The sequence below is a fragment of the Sapajus apella genome, unplaced genomic scaffold (assembly GCF_009761245.1).
Source record: "Sapajus apella isolate SASKATOON/1434 unplaced genomic scaffold, GSC_monkey_1.0 scaffold4, whole genome shotgun sequence".
Lineage (NCBI taxonomy): Eukaryota > Metazoa > Chordata > Mammalia > Primates > Cebidae > Sapajus > Sapajus apella.
This window is the reverse complement of record NW_022436944.1, coordinates 30,105,230-30,113,418: the sequence shown is the minus strand read 5'-3', so window position 1 is coordinate 30,113,418 and position 8,189 is coordinate 30,105,230. Positions and strand designations below refer to the sequence as shown.

The 8,189-nt window shown below is 39.1% G+C and overlaps 1 protein-coding gene across 4 annotated transcripts in view; it reads right to left on the bottom strand.

Annotated features, from left to right (window-relative positions):
• STAG1 (stromal antigen 1) overlaps positions 1-8,189 on the bottom strand; it is a 405,253-nt gene that overhangs the window by 83,442 nt on the left and 313,622 nt on the right. The gene's annotated exons all lie outside the window — the stretch shown is intronic.

Genomic DNA, 8,189 nt, shown 5'->3' with positions numbered 1-8,189 from the left:
AAAAAAAAAAAAAAAAAAAAAAAAAAAAAAAAAATTAGCTGGCCTGTGGTCCCAGCTCCTTGGGAGTCTGAGGGCCTGGGAGGTGGAGGATGCAGTGAATTGTGATTGTGCCACTGCACTCCAGCCTGTGTAACTGGGCAAGTCTTTGTCTCAAAAACAAAAACAGGCTGGGTGCGGTGGCTCACGCCTGTAATCCCAGCACTTTGGGAGGCTGAGGCGGGCGGATCACGAGGTCAAGAGATCAAGACCATTCTGGCCAACATGGTGAAACCCCGTCTCTACTAAAAATACAAAAATTAGCTGGGCATAGTGGCACGCGCCTGCAGTCTCAGCTACTTGGGAGGCTGAGGCAGGAGAACAGCTTGAACATGGGAGGCAGAGGTTGCAGTGAGCCGACATAGCGCCACTGCACTCCAGCCTGGCGCCTGGCAACGCAGCGAGACTCTCTCAAAAACAAACAAACAAAAAGATAAATACAAAAAAAAAATAAGAGTTTGCTGGCCAGGCGTAGTGGCTCATGCCTGGAATCCCAAAACTTTGGGAGGCCAAGGTGTTGTACTGGAGCAAGCATAGAAAGTTAACACCAGGACAAAAGTATGCCAAATTGCAGGGTCTTTATTGCCAGTGGCCATGGAGGACTCGCGTCTCTCCAACCTGTGGCCCTGAAAGGAGGATGTCAAGACCTTTTATGCCCGTAAACCACCTCGGGGGTGAGGGTGAGGGGCTTCGGACATTCTGATTGTTAAGTGGTTCACAGAAGTCAAGATAAGCCTTAGTTTACACATTGCCTGGGTATGGTGGAAATTACAGACCTTAGTTACTTATTATAAGTCACAGGGGCCAAGATGGCGTTCGGTTTGGACTGCTTGCCTGTCACATTAGGGTTACAGAGAGCAGTTTCAGCAGAAAGCGGAGGTATGGTCGAGGTAGGCAGTTTTATGGGGCTTTTACCATGTCATAAAGGCAGGCAGGTCACCTGAGGTCAGGAGCTCAAGACCAGCCTGACCAACATGGTAAAGTCCCATCTCTTCTAAAAATACAAAAATTAGCTGGACATGATGGCAGGCACCTGTAAGCCCAGCTACTTGGGAGGCTGAGGCAGGAGAATCGCTCGAACCCGGGAAGTGGAGGTTGCTTGCAGTGAGCTGAGGTTGCGCCACTGCACTTCAGCCTGAGTCACAGAGCAAGACTTTGTTTAAAAAAAAAAAAAGAAAAAAGTTTGCCATAAAGCCAACATCAGAAGGCATGGGTAAAGTGGAATAGTAGTGCATGCTACCATAAACAGCACATTAGCAGGAGAATATGGGAAGAGACAATGAAAAAAAATTTTATATTTGGATTTGAGTGTGCCATAGCTATGTGACCTAGGGCTAGTTATTTAATATCTTTATGCTTTGGTTTCATCAACAACAAAATGAAAACAATGATACATATTCTATACAGCTGCCACAAAGCTTAAACAAATGAAACAAATGTAAAGACTTAAAACAAATGTAAAGACCTAAAATGACTTAAAACAAATATAAGACTTAAAAGCCACAGGCCTGGTGACTCCCTCCAGTAATCCCAGCACTTTGAGAGGCCGAGGTGGATAGATCACTAGAGGTCAGGAGCTTGAGACCAGCCTGGTCAACATAGTAAAACTTCATCTCTACCAAAAATACAAAAAATAGCTGGATACGGTAGTACATGCCTGCCATCCCAGCTACCTGGGAGGCTGAGGCATAAGAATTGCTTGAAAATACAAAACTTAGCTGAGCACGGTGGCACATGTCTGTCATTCCAGCTATCTGGGAGGCTGAGGCCTAAGAATCTCTTGAACCTGGGAGGTGGGGGTTGCAGTGAACTGAGATTGCATCACTGTACTCCAGCCTGGGCAGGTGTCGGGGGGAGCTTAAAATAGTACCTAGTATATAATAAGAGCAAAATAAAAGTTTTCTATCCCTGATGACTTGAGAGGTCCAAAGTTAGTGAAGTATGATTATACTTTTTTATGGGTATAGTCACACCGTTTTGATCTACAGCAAATACTACTTACAAAAAAACCTATAAATGCTCTCTATTGGTTTTCTACTTTAGAATCTACTGAGGGTTGTGGAAACTATAAAGCAGAAAATTAATATTTTATGTTTCCAGATAATTAATATTTCATCTTCCAAATGGTCTCATAAAAAATAAAATAAAAAATCATTTTTCTTACATTATCTGAGATGACATTTAAATTTAAAACTATAGCAACAGAAAATAGGAATAAAAGTCAAAAAATAGGATAGAAAGAAATTAAATATATCTTGATTTTATTTTACCAGTAGGTACAAAGAGATACAATAAATTCTGAAATGTGTTTTTTTACAAGCTAATGATTATTGTTGTGGCAGAACTGCAATAATTTTTAGTACTTTTCACAGATTAAAAATTCATTAGCACAAAAAAGGGCATAAGCAGACCCTGAAACATACTCTTGTGACAGAAAGGATGAAAATGCTTAAAAAAAAAAAAAAAAAAAAAAAAAAAAGGCCAGGAGTAGGGTGCTGGCTCACGCCTATAATCCCAGCACTTTGAGAGGCCGGGCGGTGGTGGTGGTGGATCATGGATCACGAGGTCAGGACTTCAAGACCAGCCTGGCCAAGATGGTGAAACCTTGTCTCTACTAAAAATACAAAAATTAGCCAGGCATGATGGCGGGCACCTGTAATCCCAGCTACTCAGGAGGCTGAGGCAGAGAACTGCTTGAACCTAGAGGGTTAAGGTTGCAGTGAGCTGAGACTGCCACTGCACTCCAGCCTGGATGACAAAGCGAAAGTTTGTCTCAAAAAAAAAAGAAGAAAAAAAAATCTAAAGTACATAGGAACTGGATTGAAAGGAACTCCCACTGGCCAAGTCTACTACCATTTGAGCACGAAAATAAATAATGAGAATACTGATTCACAATTTGTCAAATAAAACAGAAGTAAAATAGGTATCTATGGGTCCACAGTAATACCATTTTTTGAAAGAAATTTAAAATTGTAAAAAGTAAATGAATGAAAAGAGAAAGGAAAGTTCTTCCTTACAGTAGAGTGCCAATTAAGAAATACAAAATAAATAACATAGTTAGAAAATCATTGCTTTAGTCACTACTCTGTGACCATGATAGTAATAACTGAGTCAGGCAAGGATCATAGAGCGATACTAAAACTATTATGTCAGAGTCTGATAAGAAACAGGATTATTACATAGTTTTAAAGAATACTCCACAGCTTACTTCAGTAACTAAAAAGGATACTGGTAACTAACTACACAGGAGAAACTTGGCAAACTTCACCTCAGTCAGTGATCAGAGTTAGTAACATGAATAATGAACAAACTGACATCATGTGCCTCCTGATGTAATGCTCTGAGAACAAAATATCAGTTATGTAGCAGTCCTGCTAAGAATGTGTACCTGAAATTCAAACATGCAGATCAGGCAAAACTCAAGAAAAACATTCTGCAAAATAACTAATCTATACTCTTCAAAATGTCATGAAACATAAAGGCTCAGAAGTAATTCCAGATTAAAGAGACAAAAAAAAAATTTAACAACTAAATGCGATGTATTATTCTGCACTGAGTCCTAGGCTGAAAAAAGCTGTTGAAGGTTGAGGTGGCTGGGGCAATTTTTTTGTGTTGTTTTGTTTTTGAGACCGAATCTCACTATATCATGCAGGCTAGAGTGCAGAGGTGCAATCTTGGGTCACTGCAACCTTCTGTTCCTGGGTTCAAGTGATTCACATGCCTCAGCCTCTTAAATAGCTGGGATTGGAGACATGTGCAACCGTACCCTGCTAATTTTTGTATTTTTGGTAGAAACAGGGTTTTGCCATGTAGGCCAGGCTCGTCTCAAACTCCTGACTTCAAGTGATCCACCCACCTCAGTCTATCAAAGTGCTGGGATTACAGGTGTGAGCCATCACACCTGGCCTAATATATATTTTATAAATGCATATTAACATATGTAACACATATGTATAAAGACAGATGTTGTCCAAGTACAGAAATGTGGGAAAACATTGAAAACTGATTAGTTGAATCTTTCCACAACATTTTTATAATTTGATTAAAAAAAAAGAATATACAATTTCTTTTTGGTCTGCTACATTATTTTTTCATTTTTTATATTAAAAAATTTTTTCTTTTTTGAGATGGGAGTTTTGCTTTTTTTCCCCAGGCTGGAGTGCAATGGTGCGATCTTGGCTCACAACCTCCGACTCCTGGGTTCAAGTGATTCTCCCGCCTTAGCCTTCCAAGTAGCTGGGATTACAGGCATGCGTCACCACGCCTGGCTAATTTTGTATTTTTAGTAGAGATGGAGTTTCTCTGTTTTAGGGTGGTCGGTCACAAACTCCTGACCTCAGGTGATCTGCTCACCTCGGCCTCCCAAAGTGCTGGGATTATATGCGTGAGCCACTGCATCCAGCCTATTTTTATATTTTGAAATAGAGTTGTTGCCTAAGCTAGAGTGTAGTGGCAGGATCTCAACTCACTGTAACCTCTGCCTCCCGGATTCAAGTGATTCTCGTGCCTCAGTCTCCCAAGTAGCTGGGATTACAGATGTGTACCACAATGCCCAACTGCTTTTAAATTTTTAATAGAGACAGGATATTGCCATGTTGGCAAGGCTGGTCTCAAACTTCTGGCCTCATGTGACCCGCCTGCCTCAGCCTCCCAAAAGGCTTGGATTTCAGATGTGTGCCACCACACCTAGACGGTCTTCCACATACTCTAAAACTATAATGGTTGAAACAGTACTGGTATGAAAAAAGATAAATCACTAGGAGGGAAAAAAATATACAAATGCACAGGCATACACTGGATATAGTACAGGTTTACTCCCAGACCATCACAAAAAAGCAAATACTGTAATAAAGCAAGTCACAAAACCTTTGGTTTCACAGTGCATATAAAAGTGTGCAATAGCATTATGTCTGAAAAAACAATGTACATAGCTTAACTAAAAAATATAATACTTTATTGCTACAAAATGCTAACAATCACCTGACTCTTCAGTGAGTCATAATTTTTCAGTGGTAAAGGGTCTTGCCTCAAATGTTGACAGCTGCTGACTTATCAGTGTGGTTGTTGAAGGCTGGGGTGACTGTGGCAATTTCTTAAGATGACTACGAAAAGTTTGCTGCATCAATTGATTCTTCCTTTCATAAAATATTTCTCTGTAGCATGTGATGCTATTTGACAGCATTTTTTTCCACAGAACTTCTTTCAAACTGCAGACAACCCTCTCCCACCCTTGTCACTGCTTTATCAACTAAGTTTATGTAATATCCTAAATCCTTTGTTGTCATTTTAACAATGTTCACAGCATCTTCACTAGGAGTAAATACCATCTCTTTAAATGCTCATCCATAGGAAGCATCTCCTCATCTCTTCAAGTATGAGTATGAGATTACAGCAATTCAGGCACCTTTTCAGACTCCACTTCTAATTCTAGTTCTCTTGCTATTTCCATTACATCTGAGTGACTTCCTCAACTTGTCTTCAATCCCTCAAAGTCATCCACGAACACTGAAATAAACTTCTTCCAAACTCCTTTTAATGTTGATAGTTGGACCTCCTCCCATGAATCACAAATTTCTTAATGGCATCTAGAATGGTGAATCCTTTCCAGAAGTTTCTCAATTTTCTTGCCAAGATCCATCAAAGGAGTCACTTTCTATGGCAGCTATTAGGCTTATGCAATATTTTTTCTTAAATAATTAAGACTTGAAAGTAAAAATTACTTCTGTTGTGTTAGCAGTCATGAAAAGTGAGAGAAGTGTGACTCTTCCACTTGAACATTTAGAGAACACTGTAGGGTTATTAAGTGGCCTAATTTCAATATGGCTGTGTCTCAGGGAATAGGGAGGCCTGCGAGGGAAAGGGATCAGGGAAGGGCCTGTCAATGGAGCAGTCAAAACACACATAACATTGATGGATTAAGTCCACTGTCTTATATGGGTACAGTTCATGGTGCCCCAAAACAGTTACAATAGAAACATCAAAGATTACTAATCACCAATCACCATAACAGCTTTAATACTAATGAAAAAGTCTGAAATAACCAAGATTTACCAAACTGTGACACAGGAACACTAAGTAAGCATATGCTGTTGGGAAAATGGCACTGTTAGCCTTGCTTGATGCAGGGTTGCCACAAACCTTCAAGTTGAAAAAATCATGCAATAAAGCAAAGCACAATAAAATGAGGTATGCCTGTGTAATAATTCAGTGAAGGAAGGAAATAAGAACTTATAATTGAATTGGTTATCATAAAAAAAAGCAAAAAAACAAAAAATAGTCAAGCATACAGCGAATATAGTCTCCTCAAACAGCTAGACAGTGTTAAAGTATCTTCAAAACATTAAGCGCAACTGAGAGTCAACAATAATAAACATTTTGGTGGTTCTTCAGTATCCCTGCTCTGAAAGGTATTTTCTCTGAATTCTTATTGTAAGTATACAGTTGGAACCTTAAACAGTGAGCTTGCATGGTTGTATTAAGAAGTGGTTGAGGGCCAGGTACGATGGTTCATGCCTGAAATCCCAACACTTTGGGAAGCCAAGGCAGGCAGATGACTTGGGGTCAGGAGTTTCAAGACCAGCCTGGCCAACATGGTGAAACCCCATCTCCACTACAACTACAAAAATTAGGCCAGGGTGGCGACAGAGGCCTATCATCCCAGCTACTCGGGAGGCTGAGGCGGAAGAATCGCTTGAACCCAGGAGGTGGGGGTTGCAATGAGCCAAGACCGCGCCACTGCACTCCAGCTTGGGTGACAAAAGCGAGACTCTGTTTCAAAATCAAACAAACAAAAAAGTGGTTGAATACAGAATTTCTTTCTTTTTTTTTTTTTAATACAGAATTTCTGTATTTAGTATCTTAATAAATATTTCTCAGAGCTGCTAAAAGGAACAGGAGTATAATCTAGTCATATGTGAGTCATGAACTCAAACTTTATATGCATAGTTAACAAACGTGTTTAATAACAAAGTTAAAGCCAAAGAACTTTTAATGTCACATAAATATGTTCTTTTATCCAACAATAAAATGGAGAAAATAAGACATATACAATGAACATAAGCAACAGAAAACCAAAAAAACAATAGAAGATAACATTGTGAAGCTGTCACAAGTCAGTACTAGGACAAAAATGACGGTATATTAAGTAAAAAAATTTCAACACAGTAGATGAAACAGAGATGTACTCCTATTCTCTCCCTGGAGTAAATAGAGAAAAGCATAAAAAGAATATCTTAACTCTCTCATTCATTTTCAACTTAGAAGCATGGCTTGAAAATATGGATGAATTTTATTTAGGCTGCTGGTCTGAGATGAAGAGAAGATGGGGAGTTGAAGTGTCAGGAATACATTTTTTAAAAGAGAGGGTAAAATATTTAGTGTCTTTGCATAAACTACAATAAAAATACCTAACATAATCAGAGACATTTGTAGGGACCAAGAAAATGACTAGTGTTATGCAATTTAAATGAATTAATCACAGCAATAATAAAAACTGTTTTCATAATTAACTATTTTTTTTTTTTTGGAGACAGAGTCTCGCTTGTCGCCCAGGCTGAAGTGCAGTGGCGCGATCTTGGCTCACTGCAACCTCCAACTCCCAGGTTCAAGCGATTCTCCAGCCTCAGCCTCCCAAGTAGCTGGGACTACAGGTCCATGCCACTGTGTCTGGCTAATTGTTTTATTTTAAGTAGAGATGGGGTTTCACCATGTTGGTCAGGCTGGTCTGGAACTTCTGACCTCAGCTGATCCACTGCGCCTGGTCCATGATTAACTTTTAATATAAGATTATTATTTTATCTGTTGAAATTCTTACTGCTTTGGAGTAATAAACTATCATCTAAGCATTCTGTATTACCAAATGGAAATGAGTAAGATAACCCCTAAATATTACCCACACTTAACAATGTAGTTGATATTTTGGTCTACATGAATGTATGCAATGTACAAAGTAACTCCTTCCTTTCTCATACTGAATCAAGTAGACTAATTATTCTACTGAAGTCTCTTTCAGATAAGGCAAAATTTGTTGAATTTCTGCCCGTTCTACTCTAACTTGCATATGAATGTAAAAAGTTTTAAAGTCTATTAAAGGCTACATGTTGATTTAACTATGGTTCTAATATAAAAATTAAGCCATGCTTAATATGATTAAT